The sequence below is a fragment of the Gekko japonicus genome, unplaced genomic scaffold (genome assembly GCF_001447785.1).
Source record: "Gekko japonicus isolate JY-2015 unplaced genomic scaffold, Gekko_japonicus_V1.1 scaffold845, whole genome shotgun sequence".
NCBI lineage: Eukaryota > Metazoa > Chordata > Lepidosauria > Squamata > Gekkonidae > Gekko > Gekko japonicus.
The window spans coordinates 666688-693496 of record NW_015174298.1 but is presented as its reverse complement, the minus strand read 5'-3'; positions in this window follow the sequence as shown (position 1 = coordinate 693496).

The window sequence follows — 26809 nt, the reverse complement described above, 5'->3', positions numbered from 1 at the left end:
AGCAGCAATCCTGCCAAAGGCTTGTGACTGGGAGCTGGAGTAGGCATAAGTAGCTGTTCCTAGCCTTCCTCCCAGGGTTCTTTTTGTAGCAAGAACTCCGTTGAATATTAGGCGACACACCCCTAATGTAGCCAATCCTCCAAGAGCTTTCAGTAGCCCCTGTAAGAAGAGCTCTGTAAGCTCTTGGAGGATTGGCTACATTAGGGGTGTGTCACCTAATATGCAAAGAAGTTCCTGCTACAAAAAGAGCCCTGCGAGTTCTCCTATTGTCTGGCTCACTCCAACACCCACAGAGACTTGCACTTCATTCTTCTTGGGGGCAAGGACACATTTTAATAAATAAATACCACCATGAGTCAACAGGAAAAGTGGAATATAAATAAATAATTTTTTAAAACACCCTTTGGTCCTACAGAACAGGAGACATATTTCTCCATACCAGTTTTTTGCAATGAATATTAAATTTGCATTTAAGAACATAAGAGAAGCCAATGTTGGATCAGGCCAAATGGCCCATCCAGTCCAACACTCTGTCACACAGTGGCCAAAAATACTAGGTGCCATCAGGAGGTCCAGCAGTGGGGCCAGGACACTAGAAGCCCTCCCACTGTTGCTCACCTCAAGCACCAAGAATACAGTGCATCACTTGCCCCAGCCAGAGAGTTCCTATCTATACCTTGTGGCTAATAGCCACTGATGGACCTCTGCTCCATATATTTATCTAATTCCCTCTTGAAGCCGTCCATGCTTGTAGCCGCCGCCACCTCCTGTGGCAGTGAATTCCATGTGTTAATCACTCTTTGGGTGAATAAGTCCTTTTATCTGTACTAACCCAACTGCTCAGTAATTTCATTGCATGCCCACGAGTTCTTGTATTGTGAGAAAGGGAGAAAAAACTTCTTTCTCGACCTGGTCTATCCCATGCATAATTTTGTAACTTCGATTGTGTTACTCCTCAGTTGTTGTTTCTCCAAGCTAAAGTGCTTTAACCTTTCGTCATAGGGAAAGTGTTCCAACCCTTTTATCATTCTAGTTACCCTTTCCTGCACTTTTTCCAATGCTATAATATCCTTTTTGAGGTGTGGTGACCAGAACTGTACATAGTATTCCAAATGAGGTTGCACCATCGATTTATACAGGGGCATTATGATACTGGCTGATTTGTTTTCAATTCCCTTCCTAATAATCCCCAGCATAGCATTGGCCTTTTTTATTGCTGTTGCAAACTGTCTCGACATTTTCATTGAGCTATCTACTATGTCTCCAAGATCTCTCTCTGACGGAATGCACCCCTGAAAATAGCCCATTCAGCCCCCTTTCAGGCAGCCGCGGGCCAAATCAGATTCTCTAATCTAATTCAGCCTGCCACCGAAAGCTGCAGCTGAAATTTGGCGGCTGCCCGAAAAGCGACTGCTGGTCAGGGAAGGGGGGAGGGCTCTGCAGGCTTTCCCCAGCTCACCCGCTTTGGTGGGCGAGCCGGGGAAGGCACGGGGAGGCTAGCTTGTGGGGAAGGGAATGTGCCACCTATGCGGCATGACTGGGGGGGTGTTAAATTTTAAAACTCCAGTCACATCGCAGAGGCAGCATGCTCCCTTCACTGAAGGGAAGGCAATTTGCAATTTGCCTTCCCTTCAGTGATAGGAAACCCCCCCTTCAAGGGGGGGATTATGATATCCTATGGGGAGAGTCCCCACAGGGTATAATTGAGCCAAATGTGATTCAAAGAATGCTATAAGGTTAGCGAGACAAGGTCTTCCCTTACAGAACCCATGCTGAGTCCGTTTTTGTTCATAAATGTGCCTACTAATTATTTCCTTAATAACAGTTTTCACCAATTTACCCGGTATCGACGTCAGACTGACTGGCCTGTAATTTCCCGTATCTCCTCTGGAATCCTTCTAGAAGATGGGAGTGAGGGAGTCCTCAGGAATGAAGGCAGATTTTAAGAAAAGATTACATGTTTTTGTCAGGAGATCCACAAGTTCACATTTGAGTTCTTTCAGAACTCTTGGATGTATGCCATCTGGGCCTGGTGATTTACCAGTTTTTAAGTTTTCTATCAGTCATAGGACCTCCTCTCTTGTCACTTCAATCTGACTCAGGTCTTTTAACACCCCTCCCAAAATCAGCAGTTCTGGAGTGAGCAAGCACTTCTCATCTTCCACAATGAAGACAGAGGTAAAAAATGTATTCAGCTTCTCAACCATTTTCCTATCATCCTTCAGTACTCCTTTTACCCCTTTGTCATCCAAGGGCCCCACTGCCTCCCTGGCTGGTTTCCTGCTTTTAATGTATTTGAAGAAAGTTTTATTGTTGGTCTTTTTGCCTACCTGATCACAGACTTGCATTTTATTTGCCACAGCCTGTGTTCTGTTTTATCAACCTCACTACTTTCCCACTGCTTAAAGGAATCATTCTTACCTTTTACAGCTTCCATTACATTGTTTGTTAATAGTGTAGGCTTTTTTTCTATACCTATTTGTGCCTTTCCTAACCTACGGAATATATTTTTTCTGATCATCTAGGATTGTAGTTTTAAATAGTCTCCAAGTGTCCCCAGTTGTTTTGACCCTTTCTACTTTTCCTTTCAGTTTCTTCCTCACATGTTCCCTCATTTCAGAGAAGTTATCCCTTTTAAAGTTAAAAGTGGTTGTGTCATTTGGGGGGGGGGGCAACTCCTTATTTATACAAATGTTGATCTCAATAACATTATGGTCAGTATTCCCAAGCGGTGCAATCACTTTTACATCTCTCACTATGTCTTGGGCATTACTTAGGACCAAATTCAGGATCGCCTCTCCCCTGGTAGGTTCTGTGACCACCTGCTTCATAGCACAGTCAGTGAGAGTGTCTAGAAACTCAATCTCTTTTTCCCAACTTCAACACATATTGACCCAATCAATGTGTGGGTGGTTAAAATTACCTATTACGACACAGTTATTTTGTTTAGCTGCTATCTTTTATAGTCCTCCTCTATCTTTTGATCTGGTGGGCGATAACAAACTCCCAGTGTTAAGCTTCCTTTTGGGCCCACTATTTCAACCCATAGCATTTCCACAAGCAAATCCAATTCACTTACCCTCTCAATCTTACTGGACTGTATACCCTCTCTGACATACAGAGCCACCCCACCTCCAACCCTTCCCCCCATCCTTCCGATATAATTTATAACCAGGAATCACTGTATCCCACTGATTTTTCTCATCCCACCAAGTTTCTGAAATACCCACAATGCCTATTCCCCCCTCAACACCAAGCATTCCAACTCCCCGATTTTACTGCAGACACTTCGAGCATTTGTATATAAACATCTATAGTTCCCCATGCATGTTAAGCCCACAACCTTCCCCTTGCTGCTTGAGACCTTGCCAGGCAGTCCATATCATTAGCCACAGTCTCAGTGGACAATTCTAATCCTTTTCCTTGTACAGAAGTAACAGCTACCCCTTCATCTCTTTGAGATGAGCCATCCCAAACCAGAGACTTTTAATCTCCTGTCAGTTTCCCCCCAATATTCAGTTTAAAAACTGCTCTGCCACCTTTTTGATTTTAAGTGCCAGCAGCCTGGTTCCTTTTCAAGACAAGTGGAGACTGTCTCTTTTGTACAGCTCCCTCTTGTTCCAAAAAGCATCCTAGTGCCTAACAAACTTGAACCCTTCCCCCCTACACCATCATCTTATCCATGCACTGAGACTCCTGATCTGTGTCTGTGTCTCTATCCCCGTGCATGGAACAGGTAGCACTTCCGAGAAGTCTATCTTAGAGGTCCTGGCCTTGAGTCTCCTGCCTAGCAGCCTAAAGTTTTCCTCCAGGACCTCACAACTGCATTTTCCCACATCGTTGGTGCCAACATGTACCATGACCACTGGCTCCTCCCCAGCACTGTCTACCAGCCTATCTAGAACATGTGTAATGTCTGCTACCTTCGCACCAGGCAGGCAAGTCACCATATGGTCAGTACACAGGTTTGCCACCCATATGTCTACCTGCCTAAGGATCGAATCACCAACTACTAAGAGCCTCCCTCCCTCCCTGCCCAGGGATGGTTCCTTGGTGCAAAAAGATACCTGTTCACCAGCTGAAGAAGAGTTCCCTTCTGAGGGCACGTTCCCCTTATCCTCAGCATGGTGCCCTGTTTCCTCTCGACCCTCATGCTCCCTGACAGTGGTGAGGTTGCCATTTTCAGAGTGGGACATGTCGAACAAGTCCCTGAAAGTCTTCTCCATGCGCCTAACTGACTGTTTTTGCTTTTCCAGGTCTGCCACCTTAGCCTCAAGGGTGCAAACTCATTCCCTGAGAATGAGGAGCTCCTTGCACCGGGCACACACCCAAGACTTCTGTCCAGTGGGCAGACAGTCATACATGTGACAATCTGTGCAAAACCCTGTATAGCCCCCACCCCCCTGCTGGCATTCTGCCTTCATATTTGCTTTTAAAAAATAATTATATAAAGTCCCCCTTTTAAAAACCCTACTTAATTACATCATTCTCTTTGTAGAATTCTACTTACCTTACTGGGAACACAAGGAGACTAGGACCCAGGCTTTCTAGCCCTTCCTGGGCTTCTTACAGAGCCCCTAGTCTAAGAGTCCCTAGGTTAAGAACCACAGGCCAAGAGCCTCTGGCAAGGTGCACCCTTAAATTGAAGTCTCACCTAGCAGAGGGCGGGGCCAACAGCTAGCCAAATTACACCCAGACAATCCAATTACAGTCAATCACCCTTTCTCAAGCAGCCAGGAGTCTGCAACAAATTAAAACTCACCCACACACTCCCAAATACAGTCCTCCCACACAGTACCCTCAGCTAAATCACCTCAGCTGAAAGCAAATAAAAAACACTTACCCCTCTAGCAGCTCTGTCTCCTGCTGCTTCTCAGAGCTCAACTGGGTCAGCTCTGCCTCTGGCGAGGTACACCCTTAACTAGAAGCCCCTCTAGCAGGTCTGTCTCCTGCCGCTTCTCAGAGTTCAGCTCTATTTAGGCCTTGATTTAGATTCTAAGATACAAATGATATTTGTTAATATAAATGTTTTGAAGCTGGCGAAAATGAGACTGATTCCTGTCACTTCTTACTCTCTTATATCCTCTTCATAAAGCAGCATTGTAGCACGAGACAGCCTTGAATAGTGAGCCCATTTTTGCTCATTTTTCAAGTCCGCATTACAATTTTAGCAGTTAGTTTGCATTCTGCTCTCAAGAAGATACTTTCTTATTATTATTCTCTCTCTCTGGTTAAAAATGTGATGGGGGGAAGTGTCAAGATACTGAATATGAAATAGATGTGCTATTCCAAAAGTGTGTGTGTGTGGGGGGGGGTACTATAACAAGTCAAATAGCTGTGTGTGTGTGTGGAGGGGTACTATAACAGGTCAAATAGCTATGTAAAATGCATTTGTGAACTATTTATAAATTTACATGGGAACAACAACCCACTCTATACATTTGTATATCTCTATTAGTTAAATCGAAGATTTGCTGTGAAATAAATCAAATGCTTATGAGTCAGGACTGGGAAAAAGAATTTACGTACTTGGATCTCTCCTTTGCTTGTAAATGACAGACATAATATGCAAGACAGTAAAACTAGACAGTGAGATTCAGAAAAAAATAGAATAAGGATTATCAAACAATCTTTAACATGTGTTGTGTTGCATAATCTATAAGTGATGTCTGCATATTTTGTTGGGAGAGTCTATCTTCATGCATAACTAGATGTCCTGGTAGAGATCCATGACCAGACTTTTAAAAATTATTTTATTTAAAAGAAACTGGGAGGGATAAGGGCCATGACACTAATGCAGGGGTGAGTAATCTTTTCTCCCATACTATTTCCCCCAGGAGATTTGTGGCTTTCAACCCACTAATAACACCAGTATGAAAGACCAGTGCATGCCCTTGAAGCAGGCACTGGCATTTGCCTGCCCCCCTTCTTCTTGAATGAAGCATGTGGGTGGGACAAACCAATCCTGGCTTAGCACAGGAGTGCTAGCCAATTAAGGGCGAGCTGGCTGGCCAGGTCCGGCTGCAGCTGCTCTCCACACACAGATCAGCCCAGCACAAGCTCCCCACCTGCTCGCCCTCTCTTTTTCGGACCATGTGGGTTTAGCTGGTCACCGTTTCTGGGGCTGAGCAGGAATTTTTTGGGCTTCACTCAGATTGGCTGAGAGGGGGACCTTTTTTCACCTGCTTCACATGGTCAGAGGGAGTGTGGTTAAGTAGGCCTGGTAAAGCTAGTTAGGCCCTAACTGGGAAGGCGAGAAAAGCACGAGTTGAGGGGATGTTGAATTGGCAAGCACCATGAGATATAAGCAATGGGTGGGGGGTCCTCATACTGGGTGCCTATGGGCTTGTCGGTCAGGGTGACTCAGTTGGTGGCCTCCTTGGGGTGGGAGGAGCATATGTCAAGTCTTAAGGCTGTCTTCCCCTCTATGCACTGACATGCGGGCCGTGACGACTAAGGTCTGGAAGGATGCTGGACCTGACTCTGAGCTGGGGTGGGTTTGCCCTGCCTGAAGGCTTGCATGGCAAGCCTAATGCAACCCATGCTTTAATGTGTTGGTACAGATCAGCTTATATATAAGTAAACTCCCATTTTAATCCATAACTTGTGTTGTGTTCTATTCAAGGGGTGGGCAGGCAAGAGAAAATCAACTAAGGAACATGAGGCAGGTAGTTAGTTTCCACTCACAACCTTTATTGGCATACACACCTTCCAGTCATTTCTTGCAGAAGAGTTGTACCACTCCCCTCCAGCTCCTCTCTTAAGTCCTTCCCCAAGAGCAGCCATTGACCAGTGGATTATGGGAGGGGGCCTGGCCTTCTCTGCCCCCAACATTCTCCCCAGCCCAATGGGATACCTTCTCCTGTTAGGGTTGCTACCACTCCTATTAGCCTCAGCCTAGACAATGTCCCTCAAGCCACACCCAATGCAGACCAGCTGGACCCCATTCCCAGCCTTTACACCTCCTCTCCATGGTGGCCCCCTTATAATATCCCCCATTATGGCACACAATCCAAGTTGCTGGAAAATTTCCTGGTAGAGCTTTATGGTTGGCAGATGGTTCCCACCTTGAAAAAGCCAACATTGCAGGGACAGGAGGACAATAAGCTGTGAGTCTCCCTGAGCCATGGGCCTCATGCCAGAGATGGGAGTAAAGGGTCAGTCCCCTGCAGCAACCCCCCACCTTTCTCCACAGTTTCTGAATTTTCATCCCAACACCAGGATAGAAGAAAGATGTTGGGAGGAGAGAAAAACCACCATCACCATGGCAACTACCAAGGAAAAGAGGAAACTGTTCACATGGGGGGGGGTTAACTCTCCTCTCTCTACAACCAACATGCTCTTCTATGGTCACCTTGGCAATTTTGGCCAACTCTGGGATGGGGAAATCCTGGCATTTTGGAGATGAAGCCTTGTGAGGGTGGAATTTGGTGTAATAGAGTCTATCCTCCACAGAAGTCATTTTCTCAAGGGTAACTGATTTCTGTCATCTGGAGATCAGTTGTAATTCCAGGAGACCTCCAGGACTCACCTGGAGTTTGGCAAATCTATACCTGGGTTACTGTGCCTCATGCTGAAAAGAAAGTGAGAAGACAGAGGGAAGTCCTTTCCATCACTCAAGACAAGAGCTCACTAAAATTCAACAGTGGTAGGTAGAGACCATCGTGCAAGCTCAGATGAACTCTGGCAATTAAAAAGGTTATACTTGTATTTTAAATAGTTATATCTTATATTATTGTATGTGTGTGTTTGGACGGTGCACAAGGTATACAGTAGTTACGTGTCTTTTCTGGTTGATGGCAATTGCAAATGCAGTTCTCCGTGAGCTGCAGAGTGAGTCCCATTGGCCTACACTCTCTGCAGTACTGCCTGCTTGCAAACAAAACCTTTATTCCTTGCAAGGCTGATACATAGCCACAGAAAACAAAATGGCTCACAGGAATACTGCTCCCTGCTAACAGAGAATCAGAAAGTGAGCCCTTCCAAGTAACGATTGGTGGAAAGTGAAAGCATTGTGCATAGAAATGCCAACTGGTATGATTCTTTTGATTTAATCTTTGTAATCCACATTGAGTCTATGCAAGAAAGGCAGACAATAAATGAGGTAAATAAATAAACAATACTATTTGGCAGTAGGCTTAGCAAACAGTGCATCTTCTTCAACGTCAGTATTAAATTACATTGTCTCAAAAACTGGCCTGAAAACTGGCAAGATTAAGTGGTGACGACAGGGCGGCAAACAGTGAGCAGAACCAGAGCAAGTGGCAGGCAGAGTTTAGAGCAAATTAACACTGATTTTGTCCCCATCCTTGCCCCTTGCAACATTAAGAACACCCAAGCACAGTAATTGGTTTCTTAGCACATAGCATCTAAATGAACTCAAGAAGTGTCACTTACCTTGATTCAGTAGGCTTCTCTACTGTCATACATGATTTTCTTAAGGGGAAAATGGTATAGCCTTCACTATCTTTTCCAACTACTTCTATCCACACCCAGCTTTCCAACCACTGTATACTACTGCCTCAAAAGCTGCAGACTGAAATTCTGCAAATGTTTACCTGAGAACAAAAGCTACTGAATTTAGCTTACTACCAAGAATACAACTGCCTTGACAAGGCCAAGAGAAGATAGGGAGTAGGAACTCTTATTGAGGTTGCAATTCTATACAGATTTACTCCTGCCTAAGCCCATTAATTTCAACAGACTTAGACTGAAGCAATTCTACATAGGAACACTCTATAAGGATCATATGTTAGCCGAATTGCTTTATTTACAGCAATTGGCAATTTTATAAATGGGTTCTTGCCAATTTATACCAAGGTCCTGATCCTACCGAGGTTACCAGTAAAGGATTCTGAGGCTGTAGTTAAAATTGATGTATTTTACTAGAAATATGCCTCATACAAACAATACTGATGCACTCACACATTCAATCAAGTTTATAAGAATTAAAGTAGGAAAATAAGCACAGTTGCATTAGCAGGTAGGGGTGATGAAGGGCGATACTTTCTGTCTTGCAGCCTGGTTGTTCCAATGAAGAACGGATGGGAAGAAATGGAAAACAAAGGGAGTCCACACGACCAGAACCAGCCGGAACGCGTGGGTCTCTTGACTGCAGATCAAGAGATCAATATTAGAGGCAAGGGTTGGGGATAGCAAGGGGGACTCAAGGGGAGTAAAAGCAGACAAGGGTTGTCTTGTTGGAATGCTAGCTAGGAGGGGCCGGGTTACTGGTTTTCCAAGTGGTGGATGGTAACTGTGCCAACCTCTTGACCCACCTACCTGTTAGTCCGTCCCAAAAACAATCCTATTGGTTGCAGGTAGGGAGGGAGGTTACCTAGGAGGGATGGCCAATATTGTAACCTAAAACCTTAATCGAAGGATTGGCATCTGAGCAGGTGTGAAATCCAGGTGTCAGGATGCTTCCTTGTAGTGCTGATGAAGTTGGCCAGTTCCTTTGATAATCAAATGTCCATCTGGCAGGAAATGCCAGCTCAGGAACAAAGCAGTTACATGGCAATGGGTGATACGTGACCAGCAAGCAGCTTTGTCATGGTGGCTGTTTCTTTCCAAAGTTGCTGTTTCATTGCTAACAATAATGGAGATTTGTGCTTCTTCACCAGGCTATACAACTGTGTTGCTGAAACCTTATTTACATGTAAGATATGTGCAGGCACCCTTTATGTGTGTCATCACAACAGGTGACCTAAAGTGTACAGTGCTCTGAGCCTATGTGTATGTGCACAGTCCATTGTGTAGCAATAATCAGTCCATAAAACAAATATCAGGCTTGTTCCCTAACACATACACCTTCCCATGGCAATGTCCCAATCATAAAAAAAAGTTTCTTAAAAAATTACAGATAGCATTTTTATGTGCACTATCCCTGTTTTTATTAAAGAAGCCTATCATATCCTATGCAAATAATAAACGATTACTACTGTTCCATAAATACAGATGGTGCTTTGCAGTGAAAATATCAGCAGAAAAACTTAAAGTCAGGCCTCTGCCCCAAGAAGCTTAAAATCTAAGTTTAGACAGCAAAAGAGAGAACAAAGGCGGGGAAGGCTGGAATGGAGATAAATCCATGCCCCCCCAAAGCCCTTGAAATCTGAGCAACAGCATGAGCCAATGAATATTTAGGATTCCAGATTAGTAGCTCTGGGCTTTGCTTGAAACTTGGGCTCCTATTCATGGGATTTTTGGATGCAAATTAACTGTTGCATCATAACTATTGCCAAAGATAATATTACAATAAAGGGCCTCAGATGAATCTTCAGAAATATAGAGTCTTGAACAGAGACATAATAGCATATGGAAAAGAGTTCAGATTTCAATGTTCATGTGAGAGAAAAAATATTGTTTTTAAAAACAATAAAAAAGACAAAGCCATGCAATATATTGTATTAATATTTGTAATGCCAGCTAAAATAATACTGCATGGTATTCAAGCTTTTAAGTCTTTAGAGTTCTTCATCATGCTGAATGATAAAAAGAAAGGAGGGTATCTCTCAAGCTGGGGGGGGGGGAGATTTGTACTGTAACCCTAACCATGTTGTTGACTCACAAGTAGGATCTGTTGAGCTAAATGGAGTTTACTAGGGTTCCCAACACTGTCTGGACAACTGCCAAGAGATCTGGAGGGCAGTGGCTAGGAAAGGTGGAATCTGAGGGAAATGTACTGCCACTTCCTTTTCTGGCTGTGTATGGGAAAATACAGAAAGAAAAGGCAAGCCATGTTAAAATAATGAAAGACTGACCTTGGTCAATTGATTTTAAGAGAAATGATTGATCAATAACTTAGCCTTTGGGTTCTATTCACTGCTAATATTAGATATCGAGCATTGGATTATGTTGCCCCTATGAGTCTTTTATCAGTTGAGGTACCAAAAGACAAGAAAGGAAAGAAGACTATGACTGATCAAAGAGGGAGCTGACAGCCTGCAAGTCCTGGACTGGTAGTAAATTCAGTATGGCTTGTTACTTTACTTTGACTGTAAAGGAGGCAAGGAGATGAGCTTGGTGGGGTACTGCCTCTTTTCCCCTAATGGACCATGTGACGACCCCTTATCTGGGGAGGCCTGGTTTCACTTTAAAAGTATTCTTTTATTTATGTTTATCTGGGTATCTCTGGCTGCCACCAGGACATTTTATGCTTTTTCTATTTCTGGGTAGGTAGGTCGAGGGTTTAGGCTTTCATGAGGGTCTATGTGTTTCCTGAGGAATTATTTCTTTTAGAGCTTGCAGACTTGAATAAAAGTAGATTTATTGAAATAATTTGTAAATAAAAAAGTATAACAAGGTAACCGGTACTGTGAATATTTTTAACACTTGCTTTGTGTCTCACATAAGATCTGCTCCCTTTCTGTCAGGGATCTGGGTATGTAACTTTGTAACTTTAACTCAAGGTCATGTAAGTTCACTGTTTCTTTCCAGGACATACAGCCTTTCTTAAACTTTGTCTTCAATTACTTTCATTTACATTTTTACTATTCTCTCAGAAAACCTCAGCTGTTCTTAACTCTTAATCACACACAGACTGTCCCTCTCTAAGACTTCAGAACAAACTCCTTAACTGAAATCAATTGTCTTCCTCAACTGTCCAATCTCTAACTGTCACTCCTGATAGACATACATATCAACCACACAGCCATGCAACCAAACTTTTAAAGACACACACACACAGTTAAACATGAAATCATTACAGACCATCTGCCCCTGACAACAATTAAGAAGAAGAAGAGATTGGATTTATACCCCACCCTTCACTCAGAGTCTCAGTGGCTTACAATCTCCTTCCCCTCCCCACAACAGACACCCTGCGAGGTAGGTGGGGCTGAGAGAGCTCTCTTGAGAAGTGCCCTTGAGAGAAAAAGCTCTGAAAGAACTTGTGATTGCCCCATGGTCACACCAGCAGCTGCATGTGGAGAAGTGGGGACTCAAACCCAGTTCTCCTAGATTAGAGTCTGCGCTCTTAACCACTACACCTCTTAAAGGGCCTAATAAGACACATGGGATGTTGAATGTATGTGTGTGTGTATGTGTGGTGGTGCCATTCTATTGCCTTCTTGCTCCATTTGTTTTTGGCTGGTAGTATCTTGTTAAAGTTCATAGTAAGTAGGGGAAATACTTGTTATGTCTATACACATGAAGATAAAAAGGTTTGCCATTCTTGATATTATTGTTTAAATGCGTGATCCTGAAGTAAGGGGGGGGGGAAATCAAAGAATATACATCACCTTTTGTCTCATGCAATTCACTGTTTAACCAGCTTTTTAAGATAGCATAGTCACGGATTGTGCTTATGCCAAAGCCACAATTACACCATTTAAAAAAAACAACAGCAACAACAAAATGTAACACAATTAGGCTTACCAACATCCTTGTGGGGCCTGAAGTTCTCCTGGATTTACAACTGATTTCCAGACTACTGAGATCAGTTCCCCTGGATGAAATGTCAGCTTTAGAAGGTGGACACTATGGCCTCATTTCCCTGCTGATCACCCTCTCCTCTCCAAACTCTAACCTCCACAGGCACCATTCCCCAAACTTCATGAATTTCCCAAGCTGGAGTTGGCAACCTTAAGCCACAGTATTAGCACCAGCTGTTGTGATTTACTAGTTTTTTAAACACATGCCTTTGCTTTCATATGTATATTATAATATATCAGTGTTTTAGCCATAGATTAAATCTTAAAAACAGGAAGGGTCTAATCCAGAATAGTTTAGTTTTGAAGTACTCCTGTTGACATCTATAGTCCTACTCCAGAGTAAGGAGAAAGGTTTTGTTTTGCTTTTGCAGATTACCTGCCTATTGGACATACTTTGCAAATTCTCCTATATCCAGTTTGATAGGTGCCTAAAGTTGGCCTGAACAAAGCATAAACTCATATCTTGCAGGAATGTGTATGTTTCCAGAAGTCCTTGCATTCAGTTTGGAAAAGTCAAGAAAGCAGTGTAAGAAACATTTTTTTTAATCTTAAAGACATTTTCCTGGAATTTAGTAAGCCCGTTGAATAACAGGGGTCTTACTTATAAGTAGACCTGCTTAGGAGTGCCCCCAAACTGTCTTACCACAATCATTTTGAGATGAAGACTTTTGTGGGTGGCTTGGCTACATATGGAACCCTTACAAGTGGGGCAGGTGAAGTAATGTACAGTGCCAGAACAGTGCACCAGATGATTCTAGGAAGTATATGTTAAATCATGCAGTAAAGCTGTTTATGGAGAAAAAACATCATGGGCTGGACCTCCATGTTCAAAATATTATGCTGCACCATGGTTATTCATATGGTATAATTTACTGTACATTCCTCGTCTATACACATTCCTTTAATCCATCCAATTGACAAAGATTCCCTAGTGCATTTTGTTTTTGTTTTCATTTTTACTTACAGAACACTTACATTAAGCCTATCAAATTCTTATTAAACTGAATTATTTGGGAACTAAGTGAGAATAAGTGCTCCATTAAGATTAAATTACTATAGATGGTAGCTTGGAGCACTCCTTGCAAAGTAAAGCATTGCCATAAACTTTATTAACCTCAGCAAGTTTGTAAGAAAACTGGTTGACTCTGAAGACAATGGAGAATTATTTTCAAAATAAATATTATAGACACATCAACTTCAGGCACCTCCATTTGGTTACCCATAAAATTAGTTTTGAACAAAATATTTAAGAAAATCAAGTTCATTTGAAAGGTATCATGTGCTCGTGCATGAGTCTTGAAAGACTTATGCACAAGCACACAATGACTTACAAATGCCTTTGAAAAGGCAGCATAATACAGTGCTACTTCATGTGCCATCTTCCCACAACAAAATCCATATATTAAATACATTTGCATGCATCCATGTATCCATGTATATACTATCCAACTTTGTGGGGCAATTTAGCTCGGAACTCTCAGTAATTGGCATTTAATGGACCAAACAGTCAGTTTGAATCTGGCAGTTGGGGAGAAGCCGTTAGGGAGTTGGATGGAGAGCTAACAGAGGGTTGGTCAGCTAACTGAAGGAGCTCCAGCTTGGTAGCTCTGTGTGTGGGCAGCCAAATAACAGTTAAACAGATAACTGGGGCTGGAATAACCTGGTTCACTGAATTCCTCAGAAGGAAGGGGACAGTGACCAGTCTGTTAAAAGCTAAACGCAACACTGTCATATACAAATGATACATCACTCCTTAAGGGATCTGAGAGAAGTGGTACAGAGAGGGCTGAGGAAACGGTCTGGGCCCCATTGGGCTTAAGAGGGGCCAGAGAACCAAAGCCAAAAGTTAACCACAAATCAGTACAGGAGGCTGTGATCATCAGAGGGTGTAGTGAACTGTTTACCATCTGTGTGAAAGTAAAAGCAACAAGCATTCTGCCTAAGTAAGAGCCAAATTCAAAAGTTCAAGCCTGAAAAGAAACAAATTAACCTCTGTGTAAAGCTTTCACCCCCCCTGTTGTGTTTTCTGTAAATAAAGCCTGTTTTGAAGTTAACAAGCCGTGGTGCCTAACTCTTTAATGGTAAAGCGAATACACCTAGCAGTGGTCCTTATGAATATCCTTGACTAAGAAGTAAAACAAATACTCCAAAGAGATTACTGTAGATTTGTATAGAGGACTAGTCAGCAAAATTAAAAGCAGCTCTGACCAGGCACTTCACGCAGATCCTTATGGTACCGGGTTCATACAGTCATGAAACCCAGAAGTGAAAAATCACATCAAAATACAGAAGCCTAAAAGCTTGGTGTTAAGCTGTTATGGGTTGCTCTACAATATATATGGATCAATGCTTTCATTTTCTTACACTTCAGGTATCACTCATAATCATGAAGCCAAGTATCATCCCTGTTGCACAAACATGCACCCATCTGTCAAGTTAGCTTTTTAAAAACCCATTCTTCTTTCAGTGCAAACATTTCTCTGTTTCCAATTTAGTTTCACAACACCCCTGTGAAGTAGGTTAGGATGAGGAATGTGACTGACCCAAAGACAATCCATGTCAGAGACAAGGCACAAGGCCAAATAATCACAAGTCAGCCAGAGCTAGCATAGTCTAAGTATGGACACATTGCTCATGCCGAAGGACCTACCAGCCCTTTATACCAGAAGGCTAGATTATATTGGATCCTTCAGTGAGATCCTTCAGGCAGCAACCATTGGATTTCTCCAGACAGAGTGTACTTCCTCTCCCAACCATCTTCAGGAGGGTGCTGTAACAAAGTGGGAGCTGAGCCACCAGATCTTCTGTGAAGGAGAAGGAGCAGCAGCTGAAGAAGAAGAGCATGGTTATAGAGCAGCCGGCCCTAGTTTTGGGTTCAAATCCTCATGGCTTTGAATCCTTGTGGCAATGCATTCCTGCCCCATAGCCCATCTCTTTATTCCCACAATTATGGGTATAGGATTATGAAACATACTAGCAGTAAAGCCCGTTGTGGAAATAAATACAACGAGATCTAGAAAGATGCTCTGGGGGAGTGCTCTGGCTTTGGGCAAACAGTGTCATTTTGCTGTGGTGACCTCAGCAGGGTATAGTGACAGAGTCCACTGTTTTCTCCAGAGGAACTGATCTCTGCTCCCTGAAGAGTAGTTGTAATTTTGAGTGATCTGTAGCCCTCACCTGGAGATTGGCAACAATTGTTACCCAGGATGAAATGGCTGGTTTGGAGGGTGGAGTCTATGGCATTGTACCTGTCTGAGGTCCCACCCCTCCGCAAACCCCACCCTCTCCAGGCTCCACCCCTCAAATCCCCAGGAATTTGCCAGCCTGGAGTTGGCAACCCCATCTCCTTCCCAGCTAACCATCAACCTACCATTATCTGCCCCTTTGACTTCAGCTGACCTCCGCCCTCCCTTCTGCAGAGCAATTGTAATTTTGAGCGGTCTCCAGCCCTCACCTGGAGATTGGCAACAATGGTTCCCCATGAGTGACTGAGTGGTTTGGAGAGTGGAGTCTATGGCATTATACCTGTCTGAGGTCCCACCCCTCCTCAAACCTCACCCTCTTCAGGCTCCATCCCTCAAATCTCCAGGAATTTCCCATCGGGAGTTGGCAACCCTATCAGGATTGGCCCCAATATGTTTTCTCCCAAAGGCCAAAGTAGGTGACTGGACCAAACTAAGTTGCCTACCATCAGGCACTGAGGGGAAAGTAGGGTTGCCAGCTATAAGGAGGGAAATACCTGGAGTTTTGGGGGGTGGATTTTGTAGAGGGCAGCATTGGGGGGGGGCGGAAGGACTCAGCAGGTATAATGTCATAGGGTCTACCCTCCAAAGCATCCATTTTCTTCAGGGGAACTGATCTCTGTCATCTGGAGATCAATTGTAGCAGTGGGAGATCTCCAGGTCCCACCTGGAGATTGGCAACCCTAGGGGAAAGTCAGCTGCACAGCAGGGGGTTGAAGAGAATGGTTTGATGGGTGCTGGGCCAAGATTGGCAACAATAGTTCCCCAGGAGCAAATAGCTGGGTTGGAGGGTGGAGTCTATGGCACTGTAACCTGTCTGATGTCCCCCTCTCCGGCCTCCACTCCTCAAATCTCCAGGATTTTCCATACCTAAAGCTGGCAACTTTATCTCCTCCCCTCTCAGTAGCCTCTTATTTTGCCTTAAATTGGTTTTGATGCCAGCAGAGTGAGAAAATGCCAGAGGCTCTGGGTGGGTGCCTCATCGTAAATGCACCAAACAATTCCTAAAGATTTGCCAAAACACTACTCTGTTGATAAATTGCAGCACTTTGAATTAGCACCAGAGCTTTAAGAGCTCTCCAGCTGTCACCTGGAGACTGGCAACAGCTTGTTTGGAGGGTGGGGAGTATGGCATTGTATCTGTCTGAGGTCCCCCTCTTCCTCCTCCTCAGACCCCACCCTCAGCAGGCTTCATCCCTAAAATATCCTGGAATTTTCCAACCTGGAGTTGGCAACCCTATGTCCCCCCCAGCCTCTGCCTAGAGAAAGGGCAGTCTTTCCCTGCAGTGGGAACCAAAGCAGCTGTCATCATTCTCCTCTCCCCCTATGAGGTATGTTAAGGTTGAAAGTGTGTGAATGGTCCATAATCCCCCAGGCAGCTTTTAAAACATGATCCTGGGACCTACACACCACCAGACATTCCAACTGCCTCGTGGGGGGGGGGAGTATGAGGTGTGGAATGGAGTGAAGTCCAATCAGCTTCCATATGCAAAAGACCTTGAAGGTTCCATATGCAACTGACATTCCAACTGCCTTGCGGGGAGGGGGGTGAGTTTGAGGTGTGGAATGCAGTGAAGTCCAATCAGCTTCCATATGCAAAAGACCTTGAAGGTTCCATATGCAACTGACATTCCAACTGCCTTGCGGGGAGGGGGGTGAGTTTGAGGTGTGGAATGCAGTGAAGTCCAATCAGCTTCCATATGCAAAAGACCTTGAAGGTTCCATATGCAACTGACATTCCAACTGCCTTGCAGGGAGGGGGGTGAGTTTGAGGTGTGGAATGCAGTGAAGTCCAATCAGCTTCCATATGCAAAAGACCTTGAAACGCTGGGCGGGCCTGCACAAAGCAGCCAGTCAACCCAGCCAGCGTCTTCTGACTGACAGTTCGAGCGTCCATACACTAAAGGAGTGCATTTTAGAACTTTGGCACCCACTATTCAATTATATATAAGGAGAGATGTTATTTATGGTCCACCTTTCTCACTTGGACTCAAGGTAGATTACACAGAGTGAGTCAATCTAATCAACAGGATGGGATATTCAATAAATGATGAAATAGGATTTGGGTTGTAGAACCAACTAGAAGTATAAAACAGAAGCAAAGCATAAGCGTCAACATGACACATTAAATGATGCAAAATTACACAATAAGATCCAACCCACAGCAGGCTATACACAGTTTGTTTATTTATTCATTTTATTTTATTTTTTTGCATTTATATCCTGCCCATCCCGTAAAGAAGCTCAGGGCGGGTTACAACAATTTAATAAATACAATAAAATTTAAAACAGATTAAAAGATATAAAAACAGTAGTCATGCTTGCCGTAGGGAGAATCTGGCCCATAGATGTAACTAGCCGGTTACCAGTAAGTGGGAGATTGCAACCTCGAGGGGGGGGGGGCATATGTGGACACCCACTGCCTCAGTCAAAGGCCTGGCGGAATAGCTCCATCTTCCAGGCCCTATGGAATTGCATAAAATCTCGCAGGGCCCTAATCTCAATAGGTAAGGGGCCATTTTTCAAGCTAGCCTGAGTGGGAAGAAAGCCTTTTTTGCAACTGCATTAATTTGCTTTTTCAGCAATAATGTTGGACCCACTACAACGTAAATGTTAAATAAGTCAGCAAGGGTCAGCTGGACACCATTGAAAATAGGGAGCATAATGTCCTTCAAGACCTCTGCCTTCCCAACCAGCATTACTTCGGTTTTCCCAGGGTTTATTTTCAATTTTTTCACTCTTAGCTATGAACGTCCCCAGAAATTAATTTTTTTGGGGGGGGCAAGGCAAAACCTTTACATAATACCTATGGGTTATTGAGCTGAGTAACTGTAGTGTTTATAGAGCATCTATATCCCGTGAAACTTGCAGAAACAGCAGCATCATTCGATCAGGACTCAGCTTCCTGCTGGTCTGCTCAGCTCTCAAGAAAAGTGTCCTGGTCTCAAAGCTGAAGCCTACTATTCTTTCACCAGAGTGGTCTCAGAGATCACTCTATCAGTGCTTCTTTCGGTGTAGTTGGAGTGTGTGTGCATGTTTAAATGTAAGTTAAAGACATACCAAAATCAGGATTCCAGGGTAGCAAGCTCCCTCCCTTGCCGCCCATGTGGACACCCTTGCTCTTATCCATTTAACCACAGCAGCCTGGCAGCGATTTAGGACCTCTACTTCATCAGCAGGATGAAGGGGGGGGGGGAGCTGAGTATCATCAGCATATTGATGACAGCCAACCCCAAAACTATGAATGATTTGACCAAAAGGTTTTACATAAAAATTGAATAGCATGGGAGATAGGCTTGCACCCTGTGGGAGTGCTAGGTCCACATTGATAACGGGTTTCGATCAGCAATTCTTTGGGTCTGGTCCATGAGAAACGACTTGAACCAGTCCAATGCACAATTCCTAATACCTACTTCTGCCTCCAGACTCTTCAACGAGATGACATGGTCTACTGTGTCAAAGGCAGCAGATAAATCTAGCTTCGAAAACTTGAGTGCTCATATGGATTTTAAAAGGATATGTATTGAGATATGTATGTATGTAATGAGGTAGCAAGTTGTTACAGCACATGTATAGATCAGGAAGATCTAAGATGTAAGTCTTAGCTGTCAGACTAAATGGCTAAGTGACTAAGTGCCAGGTGTTAAACAAGCAGGTGCTACTCCTTGTGGTAGTTAGGAGTGGGTAATTAGTGTGCCCTGTTGTTCATTGGCTGGTTGATGTATATATTGTTTGGGCTTCATAAGCCACTTTGGGGAGACATAGGTCTCTCTGACCGAGGTATGTTATGCTGCATGACAGTCTGTATATTCTCTGTATATAATAACCATTATTGCACTATAAACTTTTGCCTTTTCACCTCCAGTCGGTCTCCAGGCTTCTTATTAATTGCACCCAATAAATGTATCTTGTAGAGTTTTCTTTATAAAAAGTTTAATGGTTAATCCATAGTTTATTGAAGCTAATTTATTAAGTGCTTAAAAATACTTTCAGAAACCTTAATGATTGATTAAGTATATAGGTAATCGACGCAACTCTGTAAAGTGAGACGGGTTGGCGTGATGTGCTTGCTTCGGCAAGCACATATACTAAAATTGGAACGATACAGAAAAGATTGATTAAGTATATAGGTAAAAATTATCTGTAAAGGAAATAAAGACATAAAATGCTCATCTTGTAAAAAAAATTGCTCTTCAGCAACTGCCAATGTTCAAAAATATTGATCTGATTAATTTAGTGCAATAAATCTAAACTTCTTGGTGCAGTTATAGTAAGAAGACACGGCATGATCCTGTACTCTTGATGAATAAGCATATCCTCAAAGAGAGATAACATTAACAGCTTATTTTGATTTCCACATAAACAATGTTCACAACTTGTTTTCCAGCACAAAATATTTAATCTTGAACTTTCAAAATAATTAGCATTAATTCATAGTGATTCACTCTGTGGTACAAAAATATATCCAAACTGCCCAAGAAATAGACAAGAGCTGCAGAATTGCTTCTGAGAATACAAGTCACCTTAAGAGAAAAGGGACAAAGGCAGCTTGAAGTTATATTCATTGGGTGACACATTTCACCAGCTTCACATCTTCACTTCTTAGCATATAAACAGTATATTTAGAGGGGCAAATGAATGATGGACATTTTTAATACACTAGATGTTATTCCTGCTTCTATTGCCTCGCCAAAAATGTATTTCCAGTCTCAGACAATAGATATGCCTATGCTTCACCAACACTCATTGGGGACCAATATCTGTTAAGATGTGATTCCTCCACTGGTCTAGGCATCACTGTTGCACTGCTTCTGTCATGTTGCCTGTCTATTAAAAAACTCTCAAAAGTCAGAAATGTTAAAAAAAGACAGCAAGAAGTTTGAGGATACTTTAACTTTTCAACTCTTTTTTGCTAGATTTTAACATACAATCTGAAGCACAGTTATACTTATTCAAGTCCATTGAACTTAATGGGCTCAGAAGGTGTAACTTTGCTTAGGATATCACTGTACATCTGCTAAGAAAACTTTAAGACTCATGTTCTGAAAGCTGCCTTCAGGAACCAGGCACCTATGAAACAGTAAGCCCTCTCTGGCTTTTTCTAGAAACATGGACTGATCAGATGGGTCAGGATGTGAAAATGTCTCTGATATTATAATGTTTCTGGGTTAGTAAATTGAATTCCTATTGGCTTTATCAATTATACTGCAGTAGGGCAAAAGCAGCTCTGCATTCTAGCAATCAATATGGTTGTTTTTAGAGCACATACCATATTGTTAGTGGCACTTTTCAGTCCTAGATCATTGCTGTTCACACAAACTCAGTTCTTCATTTCATAGTCATCTTGCACCTCAAACCATGTGAAGAAGTGCTCCAAAACCTGTGGTCACCATTTATGTACTGATTAAAATGAATTTATACATCATCTTTCTCACTATTTAAGGTGCTTTATGATGCCTTTTTGTGACATTCCACCTGAGCAGAGGCCTCTGCATTGTCTCCCCTGCCACTTGTGGTGAGAGTGCCTTGACAGTCCCTTGACAGCCAGTTTCGTGTGAGAGCCAGTTTGGTTTGATTCCCCACTCCTCCCCTTGAAGCTGCTGGATGACCTTGGGCAAGTCATAGTTCTTTCAGAGCTGAGCGGTTCTCTCAGGGACAGTCTCTGTCAGAGCTCTCTCAGCCCCACCCACCTCACAGGGTATCTGTTGTGGGGGAAGGGAAGGGAAGGAGTTTGTAAACTGCTCTGAGACTCTGAGTGAAGGGCAGGGTATAAATCCAATCTCTTCTTCTTCTTCTTCTTCTGTTTCTTCTTCTATGAGCTGGGTGTGTCACCTTTAAGCTCTCACCCCAAAATACTTTAAGGGGATCCCCAAAGAGGGGGAAAGGGCATTGTGACAGACTGCACTTTTTAAGAGGCTTAGAAGTGCTGTTCCAACAACTAAAGGACTGTGAAGGGTTAATTCTTTACAGAGCCAGAGAGCCTTGAGTGGCAGGTGGCTCTAAGCAATCTGATTGGTTGGAATCAGCTGAGCAGAAAAAAAGTATTGAGAGAGCTGGATGCTGAAGAAAGTCAGTCAGATTCCTGCCTTAACTGAGAAGAAACATGTACTGAGACAGTCTGTGAATAACCCTGACAGAAAAAAGGTTCAGTGCTGAAAGTCAGATTTCAACCTAGAACAGTCTGAATTCAGCAGTAACTGAGAGTAGCTTGATCACAGACAGAAAATTGGGGGAAAGTTTGGTCAGGAAGATTGGGTAGTAGAGAATTCTCTCATTCAGGCCAAAGGAAAGGGAACAGATCTTCTAGAGAGAGAAGAAGATTCTCTACTCAGTTGAAAAGGGAGTTATCTTTGACGAGTACAGAGATCCTTGGTCTGGTGTGATTAGAAACTGCCTGTAGCAACCTTAAAAGTCAGTGAACAGAGACAGTTTATTATATCAAAAGCATAGCCAGCTCAGCAGAATCTAGGTAAGGGACCAGTTTTAGAGCTAGACGTTAATTGAAGTAAGGTGCTCCCAGTAACAGTCCCAACCTGCTTATCCATTAACAAGCCTGACTAAAGGAGCTCCCCCAAAGTACTTTTCTCCCTTTCTCACAGAACTTTTAACTGTGAATTTTTTTACTGTATTTATTGGTTCTATTGCATTTTAACTGTGTAAGCCGCCTAAGCCAGTGCTGCACCGGCAAGGTGGAATATAAATTGAAATAAATAAATAATAAATAAACAAACTTGTGGGCACTCAAGATAAATGGAAGTACTTCTTCACCCAAAGAGTGATTAACACATGGAATTCACTGCCACAGGAGGTGGCGACAGCTACAAGCATGGACGGCTTCAAGAGGGAATTAGATAAATATATGGAGTAGAGGTCCATCAGTGGCTATTAGCCACAAGGTATAGATAGGAACTCTCAGGCTGGGGCAAGTGATGCACTGTATTCTTGGTGCTTGTGGGGTGGCAACAGTGGGAGGGCTTCTAGTGCCCTGGCCCCACTGATAGACCTCCTGATAGCACCTGGTATTTTTGGCCACTGTGTAACAGAGTGTTAGACTGGATGGGCCATTGGCCTGATCAAACATTGGCTTCCAAAGGGATCTGTCAAGGATAGGCAAGTGGGCGTCAACATGGCAAATGGGGTTCAGTGTGGCCAAGTGCAAGGTGATGCACATTGGAGCCAAAAATCCTAAATATAAATGCACATTGATGGGGTCTGAACTGACAGAGACTGATCAAGAGAGAGATCTTGGGGTTGTAGTAGATAACTCACTGAAAATGTCGAGACAGTGTGTGACTGCAATAAAAAAGGCCAATGCTATGCTGGGGATTATTAGGAAGGGTATTGAAAACAGATCAGCCAATATCATAATGCCCCTATATAAATCAATGGTGCGACCTCATCTGGAATACTGTGTGCAATTCTGGTCACCACACCTTAAAAAGGATATTATAGCTTTGGAAAAAGTGCAGAAAAGAGCAACCCGAATGATAAAAGGGTTGGAACACTTTCCCTATGAGGAAAGGTTAAAGCGCTTAGGGCTCTTTAGCTTGGAGAAACGACGACTGAGGGGTGACATGATTGAGGTTTATAAGATTATGCATGGGAAAGAGCAGGTAAAGAAAGAGGTACTTTTCTCCCTTTCTCACAATACAAGAACCCGTGGGCACTCCATGAAATTGCTGAGCGGTCGGGTTAGAACGGATAAAAGGAAGTACTTCTTCACCCAAAGAGTGATTAACACTTGGAATTCACTGCCACAGGAAGTGGTGGCAGCTACAAGCATGGACGGCTTCAAAAGGGAATTAGATAAGCATATGGAGCAGAGGTCCATCAGTGGCTATTAGCCACAAGGTATAGATAGGGACTCTGGGGCAAGTGATGCTCTGTCATCTTGGTGCTTGGGGGGGGGTCAACAGTGGGAGGGCTTCTAATGTCCTGGCCCCACTGGTGGCAGAACCTCTACAGAAGTTCCCCCCAACCTGAGATTAGAGGTTCAAACTCTCAGTTGGTATCTGGAACTTAACACATTAGCAACTCACTCAGAGGTGCACACTCTTACCAAGGGAGTGTATGTGGGCAGGGTTAGCCACCAGATTTAGACTTGGAACTCAAGTACAATATCAGAGACCATTTAGAAACAAGAATAATTTTTTATTCAGTACAGAGCTTAACACAAACTACCAGAGTTTACCAAAATAACAAGCCTAAGGGGATTTGCCTTAACTACACAGTAAAAGATACATATTTACCAAGTTCAGGAGCATTCAAACAGTCCAAGGGATTTTGAAGGAAAAATCCATCTTTGCTCAACCATGTGGTCCAATTCACAAAACAGTTCTTTGTCTCTCATGAGATGGCATTTCTAGGTGCCATAAAACAAGCAGAGAGAGCAGGAGCAGAGAGCAAGAGAGAGCTCATTCCCATAGGAATCAAACAATTAAACTCATGATTAGCTGTGGCCATCCAGCCAGCCACAAGTGGACAGGGGCGTGCCCAATTGTTGGTTGTCATAGCTGTAACATAGGATTGGCTAGAAGTTTGGAGCCCCTCCTGCAGTCAGGTGACCCCACTTCCAGCTTCTCCATGATTTAGGTGACATGGCCCATGTAGCCTTAAAGCAGGCTCCTTGAGGTCTAGCTCTTCCACTTAGAGGTGTGAAAGAATGTGTGGTTATATGGCATGACTATAAAGTTTCTCTGGCCAAATGGTCAGGCTATTTGGGCTTGCGAGAGGAAATAAGACACAGCATGTTATCAGAATGTAATCACAGGAGAAGGCATGGATTATAGAAAGCAGAAATCAAAATTTCTATTCAGGGGCTCTGGGGCAAGTGATGCTCTGCCTTCTTGGTGCTGGGGGGGGTCAACAGTGAGAGGGCTTCTAATGTCCTGGCCCCACTGGTGGACCTCCTGATGGCACTGGCATTTCTGGCCACTGTGTGACACAGAGTCTTGGACTGGATGGGCCTTTGGCCTGATCCAACATTGGCATCTCTTATTTTCTTATGTTCTCTTATGTTCCCATGACCTGCTATGGAAAGCTTAACCCCATCTAAGGCTGTAGTCACACTGGAGGCTTGCTGTGATCTGGTCATACCTCTAATTGCACCACTTTAGTGTGTTGTGGGGCAGACCAACCAGACAGTACACCCTGGTGCAGCTCCTGCACCAGTGGCAGAAAAGGACCTGGGAGTTCAGACTTTCCTTTCAGGTTCCTTTTGTGGCAGGAGGATTCAGATTTCCGGGAAAGTGGAGTGGAAGCACTGACATCTGTTAATACCAGACTTTCCCCAGTGCCTGATTACTCTGCTTCCAAAGTGGGGCAACATGGCATGTCAACAACTGTGGCATGGAAGGCATATGTTGCCATCTGATTGTGCTCTATAAATCCACAAGGGTAACACTACTATATCGCAACAGTCTGGTCAATAAACACCAGCCAAATATTCTGTCTTTCCTTTTGTGAAAAATGGCAGAGTTTTGGATAGAAGAATAACTAGAAGTAATACATGGAGGAGGTCTCCATCTGGAAAGATAGCTTCCAAACTGAATTGGGAAAGAATCTGCCCCCACCCATTCCTTACATCAAAAGAAAGGTTGTTTTGCTTAAAAATGAGTAACATTAAACTTAAAAAAAAGTTAATGCATCTTAGGAAAGGGAAAGAAACAGGATAAGATCTCTCCATAGGATGATAAAATATCCTTTGACATAGAAGGGAAGCCTGCTTATACCTAGGCTTGGTTCAGTAAAATAATGCCAAGTGTTTCACCTAAGTGTCTTCAATTGTTTATTATCTATATAGATTTTGTGCTCACAAATATCCAATTTGCAACATTTTTCTCCAATGTGAACTTCTACCTATCTTCATTTGGTTATCCTCTGGTTGCTGGAAAAGTCACCATTTCCCATCCAGACAGATACAATTGATATAATCATTTCAGCATGTAAAAATATATGCAATACTGCCTACCTAGCTGGGGTTGTAAAACTGTTATCTGTGAAAGGGGAAAAGGCAAATCAGCATTATTTTCTTCAACAATGGCTTCTTGTCATTTATGCATTCTTATTGAAAGTGGGTTGCCTACTTATTCTGACATCCCTAAGAGGGTTGAAAGGAATCTCTTTCTTTTACAGATAGACCTACATTTCCATCAGTATTCTTCACCTGACATAAATGTCACATTTTAGTCTTGTTTGGCACATCCCACCCAACCGCCTCCCATTATTAGCTATTCAGATAAATAACCTCATTTACCTGGGAAATCTGTTTTCTGAATATTTTGAGACATTAAATAGAGAGATTTATATTTTAAGGTGTAAATCCCTTTAGAATAGAGGTCGCATTCTGATAGATGGCATAGTTCCAGCATTCTCAAGAGAAATGTTTCTTGCAGAGTCAAGATAAAAGTACTTACATTAGTTGTTGTAGATTTTCTGGGCTGAATGGCCATGGTCTTGGCATTGTAGTACCTGACATTTCACCAACAGCTGTGACTGGCATCCTCCGAGGTATAACACAAAAAGATGGAGTAATCTCTGTGTCAATGTGAGAAGAAAAATGGTAGGCAGGTAATTTATATCTACTCAGGAAGGTGGGGTAGGGCTGAGTCATTATTTTGTAGGAGTTTCCCAAGCTATGACATGCTAATAGAGGAGCTTTCCTGAGGAGGTTCTTTTGCATATGGATTGGCTGCTGAAATTCTAATCTTATCTGCAGTGCTGTTATAAGATGTAGAGTATTTTGTGTTTTTCAGGATTGGAAACCATGCCTATTTATTTTTAAGCTCTCTTCTTTCCATTTGAAATTGTGTTTATGTTTATGAATTTCAGTGGCTTCCCTGTGTAATCTGACATGGTAACCTGATAGGGAAGCCATTGAAATTCATAAACAAAATTCCTACCCCACTAGAGTTGCCAGCTTACCCGCTATGGTAGGTTATCCTACCACTGCCTCCTGGCCCCCACTGCTGCTTGAATGCCACTCAGCAGGAGAAAAATGTGGGGAAAGACATCATTGATGTAAAGAGCATTACTGACACTCTAGGATTTTGCCACTCTAGAGACTGGCAAAATCCTAGAACATCACATCCTAGAATGTTCAATCTCCTCCTCCTCCTCCTCCTCCTCCTCCTCCTC